General features: G+C 43.8%; 1 protein-coding gene and 1 long non-coding RNA gene across 16 annotated transcripts in view; one reads left to right on the forward strand and one right to left on the reverse strand.

Annotated features, from left to right (window-relative positions):
• The window catches only part of AUH (AU RNA binding methylglutaconyl-CoA hydratase), a 362,269-nt gene that overhangs the window by 253,230 nt on the left and 84,266 nt on the right, over positions 1 to 24,773 (reverse strand). The window lies entirely within an intron of this gene.
• The window catches only part of LOC123381670, a 71,033-nt gene that overhangs the window by 33,512 nt on the left and 12,748 nt on the right, over positions 1 to 24,773 (forward strand). For all 4 annotated transcript variants that reach the window (XR_006588963.1, XR_006588960.1, XR_006588961.1 and 1 more), the window contains exon 3: positions 5,851 to 5,985. This is a non-coding gene — a long non-coding RNA (uncharacterized LOC123381670). The remainder of the gene's footprint in view (positions 1 to 5,850; positions 5,986 to 24,773) is intronic.

The following is a 24,773-nucleotide window of genomic DNA, read 5'->3' on the forward strand; positions in this document are numbered from 1 at the left end:
GTGTCTTCCTTAAAAGGTTGATAGATTCCATCAGTGAAGCCATCTGGGCCCACCGTTTGGTTTAAGAAAAACATTTAATCACAAATTCACCCTCTTAAAAAAAAAAATACAGAAGTATTCAGATTTTCTATTTCTTCTAGTATCAGTTTTGGGTTCTCATAGGTCTTTCCAGTTGGTGAATTTCTTGGCATAACGTCATGCATGATATTTTTATTATCCTCTAATAGCTATAGGATTTGTAGTGATGGCCTATTCTAATCAGAATATTGATAATTCAGGTCTTCCTTTTTTGTTTGTTTCTTAATTATCAGGTTAGCTAGCACTGTTAAACATTTTTTTTCCCTTTCTGCCCCTGGTTTTATTGAGTTTTCTGTATTGTTTGCGCATAGTCCTTTTTCACTAATTAATTCCCTGCTCTTTGTTTTCATATTCAAGTTAGTTAGCAAACTAATTCCCTGCTATTGAAAACAGAGGTTTAGTTCACTGGTCCTAGATCTTTCTTTTTTTCTAATGTAAGCTTTTAAAGCTGTAATTTCTCTTTAAGCATTACTTTCTCACATAAAATTTAATGTTGTTTTCATTTTCACTAAGTTCAAAATATCTCCTATTTCTCTTGTGATTTCTTCACTGACTGTCAGGTGTACTTTGAAGTGTATTCTTTTATTTCCAAGTATCTGGAAACTTCCATATAGTTTTCAGTTACTGATTTTTAATTTAATTCTGTTGGGGTAAGAGAATACAGTATGTATTATTTCAATCTTTCAAATTTAAATTAATATTTATTGAGATTTATTTTATGTATTTAACTCCCATATTTCTAATTTTTTTTTTTAGAATTTTAGGGATTTCTGGGTTTTTTAAATGTTTATTTATTTTGAGAGAGAAAAAGAGCACAAGCAGGGGAGGGACAGAGAAAGAGTCCTAAGTGAGCTCTATGCTGACAGAACAGAGCTCGACACGGGGTTCAAACTCACAAACCGTGAGATCATGACCTGAGCTAAAATCAAAGAGTCTGACACTTAACCAACTAAGTCACCCAGGCCCCCCTCCCATATTTCTATTTTGATGAATACTCCATGTACAGCTTCAAAAGAATGTGAATTCTATTGTTGGGTAGAGTTCTCTGAAAAGATCCATTAGGTCAACTTACTTCATAGTGAAGTTCAAGTCTTCTATATCCCCACTAACTTTCTTTCCATTTGCTCCATCAACTATGTAATCTACAGCAAAAATAGCGGATTTCTTTATTTTTCCTTTTAGTTCTAAGAAATTTTGCCTTGTGTGTTTTGAAGTTGTGTTATTATACTCGCTTGCAGGTTCGGGATTTTTACATCTTGTTGAATTCACTCTTGCATGACGATGAAATGTCTCTCCATGACTAGTTAAGATTCCTGGTCCTGAAGCCTAGTTTTATGGGATGTTAAGCTCATACCGTTAGCACGGCTTATCTTCTTCCATCCTTTTAGTTTTAACCTATCTGTATCTTTAAAGTGTGTGTGTGTGTGTGTGTGTGTGTGTGTGTGTGTGTGTGTGTGTGTTTAAGTTTATTTATTTACTTTCAGAGAGAGTGAGAGCAAGAGCGAGCATGGGCTGGAGTGTGAAAGGCAGAAAGAGAATCCCAAGCAGGCTCTGCATTGTGAGCGTGGAGCCGGACACAGGGCTCGAACCCACAAACTGTGAGATCATGACCTGAGCCAGATCGAGAATCAGATGCTTAACAGACTGAGCCACCCAGGCACCCCTGGGTGTTAAAGTGTGTCTCTTATAAATAGCATATAAATGAGGCTTACTTTTTTAACCACTCTGACAGTCTCTGGTTCTTAATTACACTGTATGGAAAAATTTACATGAAATATAATTACCAATATGGTTAGGTTTAAATTTACCATCTTGATTTTTGTTTTCCATTTTTCTCATCTGACTTTACTTGTTCTTCTTTTACTGTCTTCAAGATTGATCATTTTTAAGTATTCCATTTTATCTTCACTATTGGCTTATTCGTTTTATGTAAAGTTCTTTTAGTGGTTGATCTCAAGTAGCCTTTCTCAAATAGAGTTTTGTGAGAATAAAGCTAACAGGAAATGATATGAATGAGTATTTTTAAATATCCCAATGACAGTATATAGCTCTTAGATGCAAAGAACAGAAGATACAATAAAGAGCTTTAGTTTTTACCAAATATGAAAACACTTTGGTCATTCTTTTTTCAAGTATTTCTTCTTTCCCCACCTGCACTGCGCTGTGACCGCAGGTAAAATCTATTAGACCACCTGATACTACTCCACAGGTCACTGAGGTTCTATTCATTTTCTTAAACCTTAAAAAAAACATTTTTAAAGTTTTATTTATTTATGCAATCTCTACACCCAGCATTGGGCTTGAACTCATGACTCTGAGATCAAGAGTTGCATACTCCACGGATTGAGCCAGCCAGGTGCTCCTACACTTTTCATTTCTTTGTGTGCGTTGGTTTTGATTTTCTACTTCTGTGTCTTCAAATTCACTAACTTTTCTTCTGTAATATCTACTCTGCTATTAATTCTGCCATTTTCTTTTTTCATTTCAGAGACTGTAATACTTAGCCCTTGAAGTTCTACATGGTTCTGTTTTATACCTTGCAATTCTCTCATTATGCTCATTTTTCTTTTAAATCCTTAAGCACAAATATAAACAAGTGTTTTGAAGTCCTTTTCTGCAAATTCCATCACCTCTGGTGTAATCTGTTTCTTTCTGTTCACTGCTTCTTCTCCTGCATCACATTTTTTTCTGTTTCATTGTGTCTACTAATACTTGATTGGTTGCTAGACATTATTTGACTAAGTTGTGTTCCACATTTTGTTGTTTTCCTTTAAAGCATATTGGGCTTTGTACCACAGGCAATTAGGTTCTTTGCAAAACTGGTGGGTCTCTGCAAGGTTTGTTTTTAAGCTCTGTCAGGGCAGGTGTAGAAAACTTGTTATTTTAAGGCTAGTTTGGCCCTCCTACAGCATAATCCTTCCAGATATCCACGTAATTCAGAGTGTGTCCTACAAAGCCTCTCAGAATTTGGAACTTTTCCAGTCTCTCTTTATGAAGTCTGGGAATTATTCTTCTTAATTAGTTAATTAGACCAGTTACCTGGTCATTCTCCATCTGGCCTATGAAAGCACATCCTAGTATTCAGCAACAAACTCAAGGTCACCCGTTTCTGAAGCTATTCTTCTGTGTAATTACTTCCTCTCCTGTACTGTTCCCCACATGCTTAATCCATTTCAGCTTCCCGCAAGACCATCTCAGACTGCTTGGGTTTTACTTCTTGGGAGTCTAGAAAATGCCTCTAGGAAGAAAGCTGTGGTGATTTTAGGGCTTTCCTTGACTGCTTTATCTCAGGATCACAATCTATAGTGATAGTGTACTATCTATATCCAGTTGTTTCATCTATCTGCCCAAGTTTCTAGTTTATTGAAACTAGGTGGTTTATTTAAGGAAATCTGGTCTCTGTTACTCCCACTGTGGCTAGAAACAGAACGAGGATACACTCTGAACTGGACATACGACTGAAGCTTTGAACTGAGCTAAACTGAGAGGAGTCTTTCTCTTATAAGAAACAAAAAGTGACTAGAAAGTTACTGAATCAATCGAGAATTCATTAGCGAATGGAAAAGAAGATTTTAAAAAGCTCAGTAAGGCCGAAAGTAAAGAGAAATACAAGCATGTCCGGCTTATATTCCACTGGGTTCATACTTTTCAACGTACTGCTTAGTTCTCTAAATATATTTTTTTGCAAAATGTTATCAAAATCCATCACAGTTACCTGAAATATCTTTAAAGGATACTTCATATACTGATTGCCTGCCAGCCTTAAATTTATATTAGTCACGTTCCTATAAAATTTAGTGTAACCTGAGACAATTTGCATTGAATCTACTTCCCAACAGCAACATTTTAACATAGCGTTATATTCCTAATCACGGAGAGGTTACTTGAGGATAGAAGGGTCATTTACAAGAAGTAGCAAAGACCTGGGCTGGTTGCCATGGTCTTTTTCCCCTCAAACACAGTTAATTAGACGGTATTATTTCCAGCGAACATAGAGGTGGCCTCCAGGACTCTCACCACGGTTAAGTCAGCACATGAGAGTAAACTTAACAGCCACTCGTGCCCTATTTCAAATGACAGCCGAACATAAAGGGCAGGTGCATGGCCCAGGCACTGTTCTGAACCACCTTACATATGTTACGTCGTTTAACTCTCACAAAACACTGTGGTGTTGGTACTTCCACGAGCTTCAGCTAATGATGACAAAACTGAGTCCCACAATTAGCGGGGAAGCTAAGATTCAAATCTAGGTAGTCCAGTTCCAGAGTCCATGTTCTTAACTACTGTAACAAAGACTGGCAAACCGTGGCCTGCGGGCCAGCTGCCTATTTTGTGCATAAGAAGTTGTTTTGGCCAGGATGAGGGAATACATCCAGCTTTTGGAAAGAGTCACAAAGTAAGAAGCCCCCGAAGAGAACTCTGCTTGGGGAGGGACAAGTGGGACTCATCAATCCCAAGTAAGGGAACATAAGAAATGTACAGCCATGGCAACAGATGTCTTTCCTGAGTGCTTGGAGGCCCTTTGGTTGTGCTGACGTTTCTGCACAGTGTGTCTACGTTTTGAGGTTATCCACATGTTCTTTCTAGTTAATGCGATGTAGGTTTATCTTCGGAATGGAGAACAAACAGCACCAGGACTGCAAACACATCTTCCCTTTTGAGTCAACCTGGAAAGGACCTTGTGGCCCATCCTCACTCCCAACACCTTGTTTACCAAACAGGATATTACTTCTGTCATCGGCGTACTCAGTCTACCGGATTCTGGGCTGAAATTCGAATCTATTACAATAAAAGTAGGCTGAATTTGCTTATACGCTATCCGCACAACTGACAGTTACAGAAGCACAAATGTTTTCAGGGGGAAAAACTGTTAGGGTTAGTAATGGAAACAAGAGTTACTCATTCAATGTGTTGTTGTTGCTGTTGTTGTGGTCCAAAGTGATGACTCAGTTCAAAAAGCCAGGAGCAAAGCGAAAGTTTCGTATTACTTTGTTTGCTAAGGTCACTGTCACACTAATTCAGTCAATTCCTTAAACAGTTTAGTCTCTTTGGTAAAACTTCACTACAGGTCTGGACTAGTGAAACACTAAATTGGGAAATATTTTTAAATGTTTTGTTTTCTCAAAATATGCACATGTAGAACAAATCTAACACAAAAGAATGTATGTGTTTCCACCCTTCCTGCCCACCCTGAGTCCCATTCTCCAGAAAAAAATTTGACCGTTTTTTGTTCCTCCGATAGTTATTTCTACAACTCAAAAAAATGAACATATTTAGGTTTCCAGGTTGAATAACCTTACATAACGTCTACAGGTTTTCCTAGATTTAAAAATCAGAATTTAACTCATCTTCACCGACCTTCAACTATGACTCTCAATTTTGAGCCCTTCTAATACTAACTGCGATTTTAAGTAAACGGAATATAAATTCCCGTTCCGACAAGCCGGCTCTGGATGCTGGAGTCGCCACACTTTTCCTCTAACAGTATGAAGATGGTAACCATTCATACCTGGAAGTAAACAGCACCCAAACCTTCTGTATCACAGACTTGTTCTAAATGTTGACAATCGACAACCAGCATCCACATTACAATATATACGTATCATTTAATGCCAAGCAAAGCGGTGCGTTAAAATTACACTGAATTCTTTACAAACAAATGCAACGGCGTGACCTCCTGACCACTCCAAGAATAAAAAAATTCTAGTTTTAGGACTGAGGGGACCTACTTTTCCCACTGATCACTTAAAACCATGGCCTTTCTTCTGACAGGCCCCAATTGGAATTCTTCCTAAGTCTCAGAAGGCAGGGCTGGGGGGGCCCTCAGAAGCCCTGTGCCCCAGCTCCACTTCGGACGCCGTCGTCTGGACCTGGTTCACAGCCGGTGCTCTCGCACTGGCTGCTCAGGTAGGTTGGTTACTCTGTGTCCTGAGGGCCAAGGCTGTCTTTCTTGGATACTCTCCCGTTTTGCTGGGGTGCACACTCAACCATCTTCTCAAGAAGGGTCCTTGGGAAGCTAACTTATCTAGTCCTCGTGCATCTCAGTATGTCTTTATTCTGCTGTCCTAACAAACAGTAGTTTGTCAGATACTGAACTGAGTCGGTTTACCTTCGGATCCCGTGGGCAATACCTAGGGCATCCAGTACCACTGATGAACACTTTGACGCCAGTCTGACGTTCCTTCACACATGGAGAACTTGTCTTTCTTCCTCTCTGAACATTTTTGCAATCTTACCTTCCTCCTTAAAGCACTGAAATTTCACAAAAACATACCCACGGGTGTCTTGTTTTTATTAATCATGCTGGATCTCGGTGGGTCCCTTTAATACAGAGACACATACCTCTCCTGCCTCTGGAAATTATCTTCCTTTACTTTTTTGATAATTTCCTCTCTTTCTTTTTCTCTAACTTCTATTAAGCCAAATACCAAACCTCACAGGTTAATTTCTCATGTCTCTGTTCTTGCATTTTGTTGGTCTTGGCTCTCCATTTTTGGGAAGATTACTTCACTTTATTCCCTCGTATTTTTTTACTGACATTTCCATTTCGGCAATTCTTTTTAAAAATGAATCTAATAGCCCTTTTATGTAATATCATTGCTTCTGCATCAGCCATTCTCCTCAAGGCCTACCTTTTTCTTTCATGTGTCAAGTGTCACACACTCGATGACCCGTGGGTCTGTATGTTCACTAGAGACGGGAACACAGGAGAACGGGAGTCGCTCTCCTCCACTCTTGCGTCACTGGGTATTTTAGGAAGGCCTCTTCTCTGACTGGAAATTCTGAGCTTATGTGTGACCAAGATAGGCTTTACTTGACATAGGCAGAAAAGAACCTGATCGGTGAGCAGCAGACCCCAAAGAAGGAGGAGGGCTTTGCAGTGGAACCAAACTCCCCATCAGAAGTCCTATTTTCTGAAGTCAGTCTCATATCTATGGAAGAATCGGCTTTTGCCCATTTTGCCTGACCACGCGCACCAGCGGCCTCTCCCTCCAGGAGTGCGCACACCTGCGGTGGGAGGGTGGGGTGTGGGGGACTGGGGTGGGCGACAATTGTACACCCAGCCCTTCGACTGTACCTCGTTTGGGGAAACCTCATGTCTAAGTTTCTAAGCTCTAAAACAGCTGCTGACTCTGAGCCCCTGCAGAGTACAATGCCTCCCACATCTGCACAGGCCCCCTGGCAATACACGCAGGCTAGCGCTTTGCAACCCGTCTCATCTCCCAAACCCCAAAAGCTTTGTTGAATCTCGTTGGTTGATGATCTCTCTCCCTTTGGTTTGCTATTTATTGGCGGATGGTTGGTTATACTTTTCGTCTCTTTTTGTTTTTAAACATTCTGTGCTTTCATTCTGATGAGGCTTTAAAATGGACAGAGAGCAATTAACAGTGCTCAGTGCCTGGTCTACCTTCTTGACCGGAAGCCTTCATCATTTTTAAGCTTATAACGGAAAGTTACAATGACACACAAAAATAGGACACCATAATGAAACGTCATGTGCTAATGACTAACTTTCCAGAATATTTTAAGCAAGTAACATTTGATAACTTGTGGCCTCTACAACAATAAACTCTATTGAGCCAAGTCCTCTGTGACCGACCTATAAGGATGAGAATTACACAATATGTAGAAAATGCTTTGTAAGAATGAGTGTGTTGTATAATTTGATTTTGTAATCGGGTCAAGAGTTCCTTGCAGTATCTGTTACATGGACTCTCACAGAAAAACTGCCCAGAAGGGGACACAGGACACAGTCAATCCTCTTCTGTAACAAGTAAGAGCGGCCCAGGAATCAGGTGTATGTGCTCATAGGTCTAGAGGCACATGAAGTCACCGGCTAGGGCAACCCCATCTTGTCCACCAAGTTAACAGCAATCGCCAGAACCCCCTCCCTCTTTTTAACATCTTACTCACAGGTAACTTAAAAGGTATATGCAATTTAATATAAATATTGCTTAGGCTAGACTGCAAACTTCACACAGATTGTAAAATAAAATGTGATTTTAGAAAAACCATGAGCCTGTGGCAGACTGCTTGAACACCCTATGCGCACGTGTTCCTTTTTAGGTGTGCTTTGGTGGGAAGTTTGAGAAACGCATGCTGGTCAGGAGCAAAACTAGATTTCCAGCCCCATCATCCGGGTCTCTCGACTCTAAGTCCTGAGAGCAGAACCGGAAGTGTCAGCTTAACCCACCGACGCATCACCAAGACCTAGATTCAGTAATGCAAACACTAGGAAGGTTCGCCAGCTTACAGATGTAAAACTCCACGGAGAAACGGACACTTACCTGGCACTTCACAGTTTACAAAGCCGTTGTTAAAAGGTGGCGAAGATAATCAACTTTGCAACAGCTTTGCATATGGATATTATCATCACTCTCATTTTACAAAGAAAGGAAAGCTCAGGGACCTAAGTAGCTGGCCATCATGAGCAACCTGCCACAGCTAGTAAATGACTTCAGCCCAGTCCCGTTTACGCCCAAACTTTCGCAGTGCAGCATGCAGCCGGTCTCCTGCCTTGACCATTCGCCCGTTCCCTTTGCGTGGCGTCTGGTTCTTGTTTGATGGCCGTAATAGGCAAGGAGAATAATCCAAGGTTTTCATATGTGTGCTTTCAGCTGCTTGCATTTTCCAATTCCTTTGGGCCTCACCTACTTGCCCTCGCAGTGCTCCCCAAGCGGAGAGTGGATGAGAAGCTACCGGTAGGCATGTGTGCCCTCCCTCCTTGGTCGTGGCTGCAACTAAAGAGAGCAGCACCTTCAACTTCCAGTTGGTGCCCAAACAAGCCTGTGTCTCACACTGGTTCACAGAGAAGAGGCAAGTGAAGGTCTCCACCTCCCCTTCCTGCTCTCTTCCCTACTCTGTGGAGGCTCCCCTCCTCCTCCTCGGGCCACTGCCCTAGAAGGACAGCAGTGTGGTACTGGCTGGTTCCGTCCCCTCCACCCAAATACCACACTCCTGCCCAGAAGCCCTGATCCTGGACTCACGGGTCAGTCCCGCCGTCCCCCAGCTTCAGCGACACGCTGTCCTGGTCTTCAGACATCGACGCCAGCTGACTCTGAGGACGCCCTCCAGGAAGGTAGGATGAGGATCAGACCAGAAACCAATGGAGCCAACCTCCCCTTAACAATATCACCATCAGGGTTTCCTCATGCAGAACACGGTTTCTTTCTCTTAGCACACACTACTTCACCAAGGTTTGAATTAAGTGGGGCTCCAGCACGATCCACAGGCCTCTCCATCCCGTGTAACAGTTCGATAATGAAAACATCCTCTTTGCTTACAGTCAACTCACCGACTTAATTCACTCCTGCACTGGGAAGGGTGCAAAACTCGAAGTGTCCGCAAACCTCACGAATGTGCAAAGAGCCCACACGTACACGTTCACGCTGAGAATAGGACACTTCATACGCCGACTGTTGTAAAACCCCAAGCTTCTATTTTTATGCAATTATACCCATTGCCACCAGGTCACAGTCTTCTTTTGAAGGCTGGGGCGCCTCTCCAGCGCAGGCACTGCTGCATTCTAGGTCTTGTGAAAACTCCACACTCGCTCCGTGGCGAGGAGTCTAGCTATATCCAAAGACATCGCGCATAATTCAACAGCTACGCCTGGGAATAAGACGGACCGTGACAGGAGACGCTCCCCTGGGCGTTCTTCCACCCGGGTCACCTTAGAGGTGACAGGACTCAGACAATACACTCTTCCCGAACGTCTGAGAAACTGTTCCCCCGAGCCACCTCGTAAGAGACGGCCTGGCCAGCGGAGTGGCTATCTGCCCAGACGGCCGAATGCAGAGGGCTGTGAGACGGTCGGACAGTGACCTGGTACTAACCCACGCAGTGACAGAGCTAAACAGAAACACAGCTTCCATTCCACTCGTTCATAACGACTGCAAAAAACACTCCGTTTCTTTTCAACACACAATTCTTCCAGCAATACCTTAGTTTTAGTTGGGCACCAACGCCTTCAATGATAACAGTATATTTTATTCTATGTGATGAATATTAAAATGTCATGCTTCCGGTTCAGTCACCTTGCAGGTTTAACCCTAAAACTGTCACTTATAATTACAAGAGGGAAAATGAAGTATTTATTGTACTTATTTTTTCAATTACATTATACAGAAATTAGGTGGAGGGAACACTTGACTTCAGCAGCCCCTTCACAACACACACCATCCAACAACTATCTGGCTTTAAATACTGGGGCACTGGGAAGAGTTCCTAAGAGTTTACATACAAGTCAGCAAACAAATCCCTTTCAGGTCTGCTCTCCAGACCTGTCCAAACCATGTCTTTAAACACTAAATTACAAGGGAAGCCAAGTGTCTGTCGGGCGGGGCCCACGGGCACGTGGAAGGGATCTGAGCCACAAGCGGCAGGAGCCACAAGGACACTTCCACTAAAAATAAAATTTCACTTCAGCCTAGTAAAGGTTATGCTTCATTAGCCGAGCCATGTTCTCATGAAGGTGATAAGCAACTAAAATGGACTCTGATTAGCACAAGAACAGGGGGGATTTCTGGAAGAATCTCAGAGAATCAACGAGGACTCTGGAAGGTGACAGGCAGTCACCAGGCAAACGCAACCAGCAACGACACAGTCAGACCCATGCTGGGGTGGGGGTGGGGGGGGTGCCTCTACTGGCCCCTGGAGAGTCCTGAGGAAGAGCCTCCCCCCGCTGCCCCACCCTGGAGTTCAAGGTTCCTATGGAGGTGGGGGGCAGGGAAGGGGGGAGGGGGAGCGAGCACCCTCTGGCTCCCTCCTTAGTGCAAACATGCCCAATGTTCTACTGGAAACTGGGGTGTTTTCAGGAAGGGGAATGGATACCAAGCAGCTGAAAGCAACAAATGTCTACTATCGACAATCAACGTCTAGCAATACTGAAATGTTTCTCAGTGTGAGTAAATCAATACATGTAAGCATATTCACACGGCCATGGCTCTCAAAGGACTCAAGCTAGAGGCTCCCTACAGGGCAGTAAAGGAATAAACACCTTCTGTTTGGGCTCTACCTAGAATTTTTGTCCAATTCAGATTGTGATCCATGTGAATAAAGAACCAATCTGGGACAGACTCAGGGGTAGCCTACCAAGTGCCATATGTAGTTAACTGTCAAATCAAACACTGTCGTTATTCACCCACGAAAATAGACTTGCGTACGATCCAAATAAATTTGCAAACTGATATTCATCACCGTGATATAGAAAACACGCTTGTCTCAATGCTTTTTAAAAGACCTAAATTTCATGAAGATTAAATATTATTATAGAAAACTCAATCTTTCCAACCAAAAAGGAAAGAGAAAGTAAATATTCTAACATGAACAAACTGCATAATGTATACACCGGAATTCATAGATCTAGAAAAACCTAATGTATAAATCGGATGTAAAAACACTAATGTATAAATTGAAATTCATAGATCAAGAAAAAGCTACATATTAACAGTTCAAAAAGGATATATGTACACATATATAAATCTTTATTAGAAGGATGTCTCAAAACACTTGTCTAAAACGATAACGCTTCTAAGTTCCCACCTCCAAATACTCAGTTCTACAGAACCCAGAAACCCACTTACATAGAGGGACTCGGGACTTAGCTGAAAGCACTTCTGTTTGTCTGCTGGAAATGATGCAAAAAGTAAATGTGAACTCACAGCAGCATCCGTCCAAACCCTATCATAAAATACTTTGCAACACATTAAATACAAAAGAGCGTGCTTCCAAATGGTGGCTGCGGTATGTGCATTCGTTCGCAGACACGTTACTGCGTGCAGCCGGCACTAACCTCCCCGAAGCTTCAATCGAGGCCTGACAGCTACCAGTTCCAGTTCGCACGGGGTAATTAGAGCAAATGGCGGCTGGGCTTAATGTTCTGCTATTTCTTTTCGTTCTGGAATGTAATCAACAAGATATTAAGATCGCTTCTGCTCAGCTTTTCTTTAATCTCCACGCTGACAGAAATAGACATTCAATCATCGGGCACCGAGCGACGAGGGCAGGTGCTCAGTCGGGTTCTCCCGACAGCCGTCCCCACAATCGAGGTCCTCACGCTTTCTGCAGGACGGCCATCTCTTCGGCGTCTGACAGGGAGACAGAACCTTCCCGGGGCCTCCGCTCCTCCGCACCTCCTAGGCTTCTGGACGTCTCCCGCACCAATGTGTGCGCATCAGGGTGACCTGCTCTCGCGGGTCCAGGAAGGAAGAGCCGCGGCGGCCGCCCCCGTGCCGTGCTACCGTAAAACCCGGTGCCCCCACACGGCTGTGGTGTGGCAGGACAACTCAAGGAGACGTGAGGATGGCGAGCGTGCGGCCCGGATTTCACAGGCCATGTGCCTGCGTTCTTCACGCATTGGAGTGTTAACTCTCCCGTCCTCACGGAGACTGTACAAACGTGTGTGTATTTAATCCCCTTACCCCCACACTTGCTGTGAGTGCTCTGTGCAGCCTCACTCCTTCCTGGGCCTCCAGACCGTCCCGTGACATCAGCACTGTCCCCACTCTGCAGTGAGACCGCCGGGACATCTCCGCCGTCCTCCCGGGTCGTCCCTCACCTCCCAACGCCGACGGCCCTCAGCTCAACACTCCCCGCACTTCATTCTATCATCAGATTTACTGCCATCAAACGCGACTCCGTATTTTATTTGTCAGTCCGCCTCCTCGAACTACAATCCGTGAAGGCAGAGGTCTGGTCTCTTGTTTCCTGCTCTATTTCTCCAGCCACTACAAGCACCGAATACACAATAAGTACTCAGTAAAACACTCGAACGACAGATGAATACATGTCACAGACTTGTCAATCAAAAAGAATACTGGAAAATCAGTTCAGAATCCTAGGCACACAGTATACCCTAAAGAAAAAGGAGAACAAAATTCTGAGTACATAACATTTGCACCTGAACCTCAACTAACTACGTCCGTTGACGTGGAGGTTGATGGACAGAATAAATGGTTGGTTGGGTCAGGCTCTGTGGCTGTTGGCAATGGAAATCAACACAAAAAAAGAAATGTACTAGGTTTCTGAGTGACTCCAAGAATTACCAGCAATGCTGAAGGATGACGTTCGAAAACACATAGGCAGCAAGACTACCCTAAACAGGAGGACAGCGCCCACACCAGAGGCCACCTCCAGTAAGAACTCTGCTGCCTGGGACTTGGACAAAGAGAACTCTGCTTGGACAAAAAGAACTCTGCTGCCTGGGACTTGGACAGCACCGGAAGGAACCCCCCATCCACTGTCCCAACCTCTGAGATCAGGTTTCAACACAAAATCTTGAGCAGAAACTTCAGCTAGCAGACACCCTCTCAGACCCATAGAGCAGGGACCCAGACTGGGAAGGGGGACCCGGACGCCCGGAAAGCCAAACAAAAGCAAAACAGGTTCACCACGACAGAGGTGTAAAACACACTTCCGTCGGTGGAACTAGCAAAGAGGAAGTTCTTCCTTGGAACGCGTCAGTCCCCCAGTATCTGCATTGCAAAGGCCTCTGCCATACTTGACTAGTAGTAGAGTAGTGACAAGTTCATTCTTGCACCGGGTGGGAGAATGAAAATCAATATTCTAAACTTCACGTGTTTGAATGGCCATTTCAAGTGGCATTAGAAATGCTACACCTACTTAAGGTTGCACAAGATAAAGGTACCACTAAAATATTTTAAACCCTCCCTGTCTTTGTAACTCAACAGAAACGTTTTTAAAGCATCAGAAATGACATGTGTGTCCATTCGTGAAGCGAATCATCAAAAAACTATCACACAGCGACCCAAATAACGGGGACGGGGAGGGGGTGACAGCTCCAGTTACACAGCAATCACTGACTCACAGAAATTCAGCTGTTCGCATTTAAGAAGAGTTTGAGCTCTTGGACTGACTCTCTTTCTACAGCTTTAATTTTGTGCAGCCACAAATTAAAGTCACTCCTGAATCTGACTCTACTTTCTTTTCTCTCTTCTAGGAAGTGTGAAAGGGCTGGCCAGGTACACTTGAGTTTAAGAAAGACAATCTGTTCCTTTCTTCTTCCGCCTCCTCAGGCTCCAGTGATGTGCACACAAAGCCCTCTCAAGGTCTGCAGAGCAGGGAAATGGTTTTGACACGCTCCCTGGAATCTCAAGAATGTATTCCCACGGGCACTGAAATAGGCCTAGTTTAAAACAAACTATACCAAGAAAAGCAACAGACGCAGAATACAAATGTGCTAAACACAAACAAACAAAGAACAAAAAACTAATCCAAAGAACATGTAAACATAATTTCGGGGTATGCCTCTTAAAACTCCTAGAAAATACAACATTAAAAAAACAAAAACAAAAACAAAAACAAAAACAAAAACAAAAACAAAAACCCGCTTGGCTTCATTCAAGGAACATTTACTAAAAACACCTACCATTTAGCACACAATGGGGCTGCAGCCAGCCCACCAAATGGACCAGTTCCTTCCCTGGGCACACACACACAGGGTGGCAGGGTGCGGGGACACATGGAGGGCAAGATCACACCAGCAGAGACACAATTTGTTAAATCAACTAAACAAGGCCATGTGACTGACGTGGCTCCAAAGCCCTGGGAGCCCATGTAAGCAAACCAAAACCTAAGCCTGTCAGTGTCTCAAGATTACAAAATCGGGGTGCCTGTGTGGCTCGGTTGGTTGAGCACCAACTTCGGCTCAGGTCGTGATCTCGTGGTTCGTGGGTTCGAGCCACATCACGCTCTGTGCTGACAGCTCGGAGCCTGGAGCCTGCTTCGGATTCTGTGTCTCCTTCTTTTTCGGCCCCTCCCCTGCTCGCTCGCGCTCTCTTGCACTCAGTCTCTCTCTCTCAAAAATAAAAATAAAACATTAAAAACAATCAAACTGCCGCCATTTATTCCTTCCATCAGCGCAATGCCATAATCGAATACTCGGGACTATTATCACACTTTATAGATTAGGAGCGAGAAGCACAGAGAAGCACGCAAGTCAGTTTCCCCAGGCCACAGAGCAAGGATTCAGCCCACTCCAGGGCCACGCTAGGTGAGGTCAGTGGTTTTACAATAGCTCATATTTTCTCCATCTCTTTCTGAAACACCGAACTAATTAATATATGACTGATTTCAAAGAAGCTCATTTTAACTCTCAGGCATTTTAATAACCACAGAGATTAATTTTAGAGGAGTCCTCTGATTATTCCCTATTTTTTTCAAGTACTGGCTTCTGGCTGTGAATGAACAGGGAACTTCCCTGATCATGTTTAAAGTTGGCCACAGTGAGGCAGAATTCAAAAATACACATATTAGGTGAATATTCTGAACTGCCTGAGCCGTGGATCCTGTCATGACATCAGGCAGAAGTTTGCTTAATAAAAACACTCGGCTTCCCTAAGATAACTGTTTCAACAGGCCAAACCTGCAAGTTGAACAGAGACCCCGTAACTTGTCATCTAACAGGGTGACCAGGACCATTTTCAGATACTTCTTCTGCCTCTGAAATGCTCATGACCAAGTGTAATTATTAACAGGTCAAGGAATAAATTAATTCCAGGGCACTGGAAATTATGTTCATGAAACGAACAGTGGCCTTGCTGACATAGCGTCACTATTTCTAGACAGCACACTTGAACATCAAATAAATCTCACATCGTGAACATGTGCCAAAAGCTAGTGACCTAGTTTCGTTAGGGTGGGAAAGGAATAGGCAATCTGTCCTTCGAGACCAGTACCAAAATAGCTTCCTAAAGCATAGCTTCGTGCTCTTAAAAAGTTGTAAATAATTTTTCCATGCAAGAGCACGAAAAATAGCTACAGTCAATATCCAATAATGAATTTCATTTGTGTAAGCCCGTAAGTTAAGGCTAGCTCTCACGATGCTCTATTTTCAAATCTTGGAAGAAATAAAGGATGAGGAGAATTACATAAGCAAGTATTTTCAACATCTAATAATGGCCACACCAGTAGACCAGCATTATTTTTGAGAAACTCCACAAAGATAATTTGCTAACTCTGACAATTCCAAAGGAAAATGCAAGTAACAAAACTGTTTTAAGTATATCACACCTACATGAAAATACAAAGAACTCCTGAACTAAATCTGGCACAGCAGACACTGGCAAGAGGCAAGAACAATTTCTTTTAGCAGAGACAGGGGAGGAAACGGGCGTGAAAGACATCAGGACTATGAAACACAGTTCCCGTGGGGTTTTCTTTCTGAAATAAAGAATGTGGAAAACAGGATAGAATTACCTCTCAGAATTCATTTTATAACAGCTACAAACTTTTTTTTTTAATTTTTTTTTTTTAATGTTTATTTATTTTTGAGACAGAGAGAGACAGGGCATGAGCGGGGGAGGGGCAGAGGGAGAGGGAGACACAGAATCTGAAACAGGCTCCAGGCTCTGAGCCATCAGCACAGAGCCCGATGCGGGGCTCGAACTCACAGACCGCAAGATCGTGACCTGAGCCGAAGTTGGATGCTTAACCGACTGAGCTACCCAGGCGCCCCCAAACTTTTTAATGTCTACATGACACTCACTTACAAAGCAACTCAAAGGTAGAAAATAAAAGGCTGCTTAAGATGTATTAGACAAGCGGCGCTCACCTGAACGAAGGGCTCATGATAATCACAACCGGGTACAATGGAATTCAAGGTAAAGACATTTCATGGGAAAACAAGGGCATGTCAATCCGATGGAGTGGTGGAAACCATAATGAAGATGTGTATGACCTCTCTGGGCCCCCCAAAACATGGAACTGAACTATATTCAAGAAAGCTGACAGGAAAATGAGAAATTGACAGAAGTACAATAGTAGTGGACACATTAACACACATCTCTTATTTTTATTTTTATTTTTTTTAGTGTTTATGTATTTTTTGAGAGAGAGAGAGAGAGTGTGAGTGGGGAAAGTACAGAGAGAGACGGAGACACAGAATCTGAAGCAGACTCAAGGGCCTGAGCTGTCAGCACAGAGCCTGACGCAGGGCTCAAAACCACAAGCCGTGAGATCATGACCTGAGCCAAAGTCGGCCGCTTAACCAACTGAGCCATCCAGGCGCCCTTAAGACACATCTATTAAATTTGACAGATAAAATACACAAAAACTAAAAATACATATATAATTAATAAAATACACTTTATAAAACCTCACCTATACTATACAAACAAAAAGAAATACACTTTCTTTTCGGGGCACCTGGTTGGCTCAGTTGGTTAAGCCTCCAACTTCAGCTCAGGTCATGATCTCTCGGTTCATGAGTTCAAGCCCAGTGTTGGGCTCTGTGCTGACAGCTCAGAGCCTGGAGACTGCCTGGGATTCTGTGTCTCCCTCTCTCCCTGCCCCTCCCCCTCTCACACTGTCTCTGTTCCTCTCTCTCTCAAAAATAAACATTAAAAAAAATTTTTTAAAAAAAGCTCTATATAAGATAAATATATCTGAAAATCTGGGTAACTATATTTCTCCAATAATGTCATTTATTAAAGGAAATATTTTTAAATGTCAAAATATATCAAGACACACAAAATTAGTACAAAATTTCAAAGACACGTTAATGCCATTATAATCTCAACCATTCCAGAAACTAGATTAATAAAGCTTCTAAATAATTTTAAGATACTAATATTTAACTGCTACCAAAATCTTGCAAGACAACATATGAAACAAAATTCCCAACTAATCTGATCTATGAAAATAGATGCAAAAAATTACCATTTCAAAGAATAATACACCATTGCCAGAATGGGTCGTTCCAAGAAAGCTAGAATCTTTCAACAACAGAAAATCTGCATATTTCAAGGACACCAAGAAAATTCAACATTATTAGCACGTCATAATATTTCCTCATAAGATTATGGATGTATAATCTCAAAGTAAAGACCAGGAGACTGCTTTATGGTGAAAACACCGAGAGCTTTTCTACCAGAATTATAAATAAGACAAGGAGAGATATCTAAATTCTACCATTAGATCAAAACCAGCGAGTTGCAGAAGAGAATGTGTAATATGATCATACTTTTAGGTAAAACAAATCTATGTATAGCCTGTATTAATACACTGGTAGATGCATTTTTAAATCTGAAATGACAGGCTTCAAACCATTGATCATGGTTACTTATGAGCTGAACACTGACTGAAGCAAAATCAAGTGACAGTACACAGCATCAGCAGCTGCTCTTAAGAAGTTCTATTACTGAAAGATTAATCCTGAAATTCCCCCAAAACTGGCTCCTATTATTATTTTGTATTTCTCATCACACGTTGTTAGTGTTTCTGTCTTCCTTTTTTAAAACCCAGCAATATTACTTTTGTATTCAGATGCTCTAGAAGGCAAATTTTCAAGTCACGCCACCACTTTCTGATTAACTGCGGTTACAACATTTCTTCCAGAAGACCTCCCAGGGTGACACAGGCCCTGCGGGAAGGGCGGCCCTGGTTCCCCCACTGGAAGGGTCATGGTGGAGAAGGCAGGCGATTTTCTAGCGGGGAGCCATCGGGAGAGAAACAACAGAAGGCAGAAGACCAGGGGAAGGAAGCGTAAGGCAATAAGCAGAACTGACCGCCGGCCACGGGCCACGCACGACAGGATCACACGGCAGCCGTACCACAAAAGGCGGCCGTGGCCGGTGGTTCACGGGGGTCCAAATACATATTCACAAAGTGCCACTGAGATGAAAAATTAGGCAAAATGCAAAGGCGAGACACTTGACTATAAAATCCCATTCTGGCTTGGCAATATGACCCTACAGGCACCAAAAAGCTGATCCAATACAGGCCAGTTTTACGCACAGAGAAGTCTGAATATTAACAGGACGGTCTTCAGCTCCGCCACAATGAGGACAGATGGCGCTCGCCTGGGTGACAAACAGCCTGTCTCCTTTGAAGAACTCACGGCAACGCCTTTTAGGACTGGTGCTCTTAAGATCTCACCTCTGGAGACAACAGACCTGGAAGTAATTTGGTGAGATGTCCGTGACGAAGAAACAGCGACCGTCTGGATGTATAGATTAAGAAGACTTTTCTGATTAAACCGTCAGTTGTTTCATAAAAAGAACACGCCAGGTTTCCAGGTCAAGACAGTGAACTACAGGGCCCTGAATGGCCTCTTCCGGGACGCATCGGATCTACGGCTAAACATAAACCACTTCCCTGTGAAGGACGCGCAGGAGCCAGCTGAGCAGCTCGTCCCCAAGGGGCCAAGGGGAAAAGCCCAGGTCGAAGCAGCAGGACAGGCTGGGACACTCCCCCCACAAACCCCAGCCCCATGGCAGCGTACAACCGGGAGTGAGCTCTCGACCCCGGGCTGCCCCCCCGAGGAACCAAGGGTTTGAACTTCACACTGGGCACCCCAGACTTTAAGACCTGCACCCTGACAGACAAAAGCACAAAACGTCCAGCTTTGAAAGTCATCAGGCTTCATGGCAGAAGACCCACAAGCTAGGGTGAACGGAGAGACGGACAGACAACCAGAAAGCGCCGGGTCTTCCTGTGGAAGGTCCATCCTGGGGGGCAGGCAGCTGATTCAGCACACACCCAGCGGCCTCTAATCCTCTTCAAAGACTAAGGGGCCACGGGCACCACCGATGCGCCCTCCCCCGTCTCTCTCCAGGTCACCGGCGTCCCCCAGAAACGAGCCTGTGCACACACATGGCGCCCCGATTGCTGGGGCCGACACCCCCGATCACGTGGCTCTGGTGGCAAGCCCCACGTTCCTGGGTTCCACGCGACCACAGCAGTGGAGGCGGCAGCCCGCAAGGCCCAGGATTCTGGTGACAGAGGCCCATCCGCTCATCTTCCCGGCTGTGGCGTGAGGGGCCACACGTCAAGGAGCCACTACACTCCCTGCCAGAGACAGAAACCGGCAGGTGCCACCTGCGAGCTCTGCATCTGTCCTGCCCCAGGTCACTGAGAAAGGACCTTGTGCACATCTGGAGCCCCCGCTTTTGTGGCTTCTGTCCAGACAGCCTGGGTAGGGAGGCCAGCTGGGCCATGTTAACAGGACCGACAGGACAACAGCAGTAAGAAACAGCTCTTGCCTGGCCATCGCCTCGGGGTTCAGAATTCAGGACGCGGATAGAAACACCCATCTCCCGGTCCTCCCGTGGGACGTCCGTTTGCAGACTTTAAAAGCTCCTGTAGCTTCCCGTCAGCCTGAATCCAGACGCTAAGATCCTCCCCTTGGGGACACTGACAGGACTCCCCACACCCTCAATTACCAGGAGCCAGGAGCCACTCAGAATGAAGCAAGATGCAAAGAAAAAACAAAGTTTTGAGAGCCAACCAAGAGCTAGGGCAGAGGTGAATGCCAAGGTGCATTTCCAAGAACCTTGGAAGAGGTTGGGAGAGGTGGCTGCTTCAGCTCATGCATAAAAAGCCAATACAGAGTCAAGGAAAATGAAGAACCACAGGGTATATTCCAAACAAAAAATGAAGAAGACACCTCATCCTCTTAAAAAGGCCTCCATGAACGGATACGAGTGATTTCAAAATCACGATCATAAAAATGCTCAGTGAAGACGGGAGAAGAATCCATGCACAAAGTGGCAGTTTTGACAAAGAAAATAGACGAAGGTACCAAATGGAAGTCACAGTGTTGAAAATCACAAGAGCTGAACTGTAAAATACAACAGAGGGGTTCAAGACAGATGATGAAGCAGAAGAAAAAAGCCGTGAACTCAAAGACAGACCAGTGGGACGCATACAATCAAAGCAAAAGGTCTGTGTGGGGGGGGGGGGGGGGGGCTGTGGATAAAAACACGTGAAGAAATCTTAAGAGATTCATCGGACAACAGGAAGAAAGCTAACAACCACATGATAGAGGTCCCAGGAGAACAGAGAAAGGGGCAGAAAACTTTTTGAAGACATAATGGCTGAAAATGTCCCAAACCTGGGGGATTAAGGGCCTGAGGTTCCAGGAAGTCCAGAGAGCTCCATGTGAGGAAAGGCCAAAGAAACCCACATCGAGACATAAAATTAAGGTGCCAAAAGTTAAAGACAAGGAGAGAACCTCAAGCAGCAAGACAAATACAACTCGTTGTAAACAGGGAACCTTCCACAAGCCTAGGAGCAGATTTTTCAGCAGAAACTCCACACCAGAACAGAGCGGGCGTGGTACGATCAACGTGCTCAAAGAAAGGCATCTCCAGCCGAGAAAACCGGGCAAACCGTCCTTCGGAACTGAAGGAGACAGCTTTGGAAAATCTCTAGACTGGCCTCACAGAAAAGTAAATGTTGAAGAAACTGCTTTAAGCTGAAATGAAAGGGTGCTGATTAGTAACAGGAAAATATACGAAAGTATAAATCTCCTCATAAAAGTAAATAAACAGCAAAATCCAGAACAACTTAATGTTGTAAAGGTGATGAGCTAATCACTTATATGACTAACATGAAGAAAAAAGTAGTAAAAGTAACTATAACTACAATTTTGTTAACAGATACACAAGATAAAAGGATGTAAAAATGTGACGTCAAAAACACTAAACATGGAGGGGGAATAAAAACGTAGGATGCGTTTGAACTTCAGCTGATGTTTATAAGTTCTTTCATGTGAGCTTCATGGTCACCACACACACACACACACACACACACACACACACACACACACACACACACAGCAGAAACACAAAAGATAAAGAGAAATGAAGCTACGTTCACCACTACAGAAAACCATCAAATCACAAAAGAAGAGAGCAAGGAGAAGGAAATAAAGGAATTACAAAATAGCAAGAAAACAGTTAACAAAGTGGCAGTAAATGTCCACGTATCAATAATTACTGTAAATGTAAAGCAACTAGATGTCCAATCAAAAGACCCAGAATGGCTGAATGAATTCAAACAAAACAAAACATATGCTGCCCACAAAAGACACTTCAGATCAGAGGACACGCACAGACAGAAAGTGAAGAGACAGGAAAAGGTATTTCACGCAAATGGAAACCAAAAGATGGGAGAAGTATATTTATATCAGACGAAATGAACTTTAAGACAAATATCATAACAAAAGACAAAGAAGGTCTTTATATTATGATAGTGGTCAATCCAACAAGACAATATCGCATTTGTAAATATTTATGGGCCCAACACGGAAGCACATACGTATATAAAGCAAAGATTAACAAACTTAACGGGGAGGGGGGCACTTGGGTGGCTCAGCCGGTGAGCGTCCGACTCTTGATTTCGGCTCAGGTCATGATCTCATAGTTGTGGGACTGAGCACCTGCATCGATCAGCTTGGCACAGAGCCTGCTTGGGATTCTCTCTCCCCCTCTCTCTGCCCCTTCCCTGCTCACACGCTCCCCCTCTCTCTCAATCTCTCTCTCTCTCTCTCAAAATAAGTGAATAAACATTACAAAAAAAAAAAACCAAAAAAAACAAAAACCTTAAAGGGAAAAACAGACACCCGTATAGCAGGAGGGTCCTTTGACACCTAACTACATCAATGGATAGATAATGAAGACAAAAAATCAATAATGAAACACTGCCTTAAATGACACATTAGACCAGATGGACTTAACAGTCATTTACAGAACATTCCATCCTACAGCAGGAACCTTCTTCTCAAGCGCACATGAAATATTCTCTGGGACAAATCATATGTTAAGCCACAAGAAAGGTCGATGAATGGGAGATGACAGAAATCAGATCAAGCATCTTTCCGACCACAATGGTATGGAATCAGCATTCACTTAAAGCAAACAACTGGAAAATTCATAAATATGGGGACGTTAAACCACACAAGCTGTGCTGAGCCACGGAGAGTGGGGGAAGACTGTGGGGTCACAGAGAGCGGGGGAAGACAGTGGGGCAAGGGGTCCTGAACTCACCTCCTGTCGTGGACACGCCGAGATAACCGCCACATATAAAGCAACACTCTCTGAAAACATTCTGAACACTAGCAGAACGGATCACTCACAGCCAAAAGCCACATCCAGAAGGGCAGGAAGGGCAGGGACAGAGCTGGGAACCGAGCCTCCAGCACGATGCCCCCCCGCGGGAGGGACAGCGCAGGCCAGGAGATCCTCCCTGAGGAGCCCGGGGATCGAGCCCCACGTTGCACCCCCCTGGCCCTGTGGACCTGCACCAAGAAGAGTCCCAGCACCGTGTGGCTTTAAAACCCAGCAGGGCTTCACCCCCAGGAAGGCCTGAGGACTACCGAGAACCAAAACTGCCTCCAAAGGGCCACCAGCTTCCTCCCGTGGTCTCAGAGCCAGCACAGAAGCAGTAGTCTGGAAACCGTCTGGGCTCTAAGGGAAGGAGATGTACTGACTGACTTCAGGGCGGGCACCAGGGGGCAGGAACCTGTGAGAAATCAGCCCACACCAGTCACAACTGCTGTTAACAAAAAGACAAGAAATGACAAGTGCTGGCAGTGATGTGAAAAGGGGAAACGCTCAGGTGCTATTGGTGAGAATGGAAATTGGTGGTACCTCTGTGGAAAACAGTATGGAGTTTCCTCAAAAAATTAAAAATAAAAATAACACGAGGGGCACCTGGGTGGCTCAGTCGGCTAGATGTCTGACTTGGGCTCTGGTCATGATCTCGCGGTTCATGGGTTCGAGCCCCGCGTCGGGCTCTGTGCTGACGGCTCGGAGCCTCGAGCTGCTTCGGAGGCTGTGTCTCCCTCTCTCTCTGCCCTTCCCCTGCTCACGCTCTGTCTGTCTCTCTCTCAAAAATAAACAAACATTAACAAAAAAATTTTTTAAAAAAACGTATAATATAGTAATTCTACTACTGGATATTTACCCAAAGAAAATAAAAAGATTAATTTGAAGAGATATATGCACTCTTATGTCTACTGCAGCATTATTTACAAAAGCCACGATATGGAAGCAACCCGTGTGTCCACCAAGAGGGGAATGGATCGATGGAATATTACTCAGTGCCAAAAAAGAATGAGATCTTGCCATCTGCTACAACATAGAGAGTCCTAGAGGGTGTAACTAGTAAGTTAGACAACGACAAACACCGTATGATTTCACTTACGTGTGGGATCTAAATACTAAAGCAATCAAGAGGAAAACCGAGACTCCTAAATACTGGAGATTAGCGCTTGCCAGAGAAGAACAGGTGGAGAATCAGCCAAAGGATTAAGAGGCACAAACTTCCGGCTTTAAGTAAGTCACAGGGAGGAAAAGTACAGCACAGGGAGCCCAGTAAATAATATTTGAGTAACTTAACATGGTGACACTGTAACTACACTCACCATGCTGAGCAGTTTGTAACATGTGTAACTGCAGAAACCACTGTATTATATACCTGAAATTAATACATTATATGTCAACTATACTTCAAATAAAAATGTGTGTGTGTGTGTGTGTGTGTGTGTGTGAGAGAGAGAGAATGTGTAGATATTGAAAAAGAAAAAGAATAATATAGAAAAAGAATCTATAGATTCTATAGAAAAAGAAAAGATATTTCTTTTTCAAAGAAAATAGAAATACAAAAATACCAAAACCTACGGGATGCAGCAAAATCCGTTATAAGAGAAAAGTTTATAGCAATAAATGTACCTCAAGAAACATGCAAAATGCCAAATAATCTAATCTTAAGGACCAAGAGAACAAACAAAGCCCTAAGTTAGAAGAAGGAAATAACAAAGATCCGAGTCAAAATAAGTGAAATAGAGACTAAAATTAAAAAGACAATAGAAAAGATCAACGCAACTGAGAGCTGGTTTTATGAAAATAAACCTTTAGTGAGACCCACAAGAAATAAAAGAGAAGGCTGAA

The sequence above is a fragment of the Felis catus genome, chromosome D4 (assembly GCF_018350175.1).
Source record: "Felis catus isolate Fca126 chromosome D4, F.catus_Fca126_mat1.0, whole genome shotgun sequence".
NCBI classification, from domain to species: Eukaryota; Metazoa; Chordata; class Mammalia; order Carnivora; family Felidae; genus Felis; species Felis catus.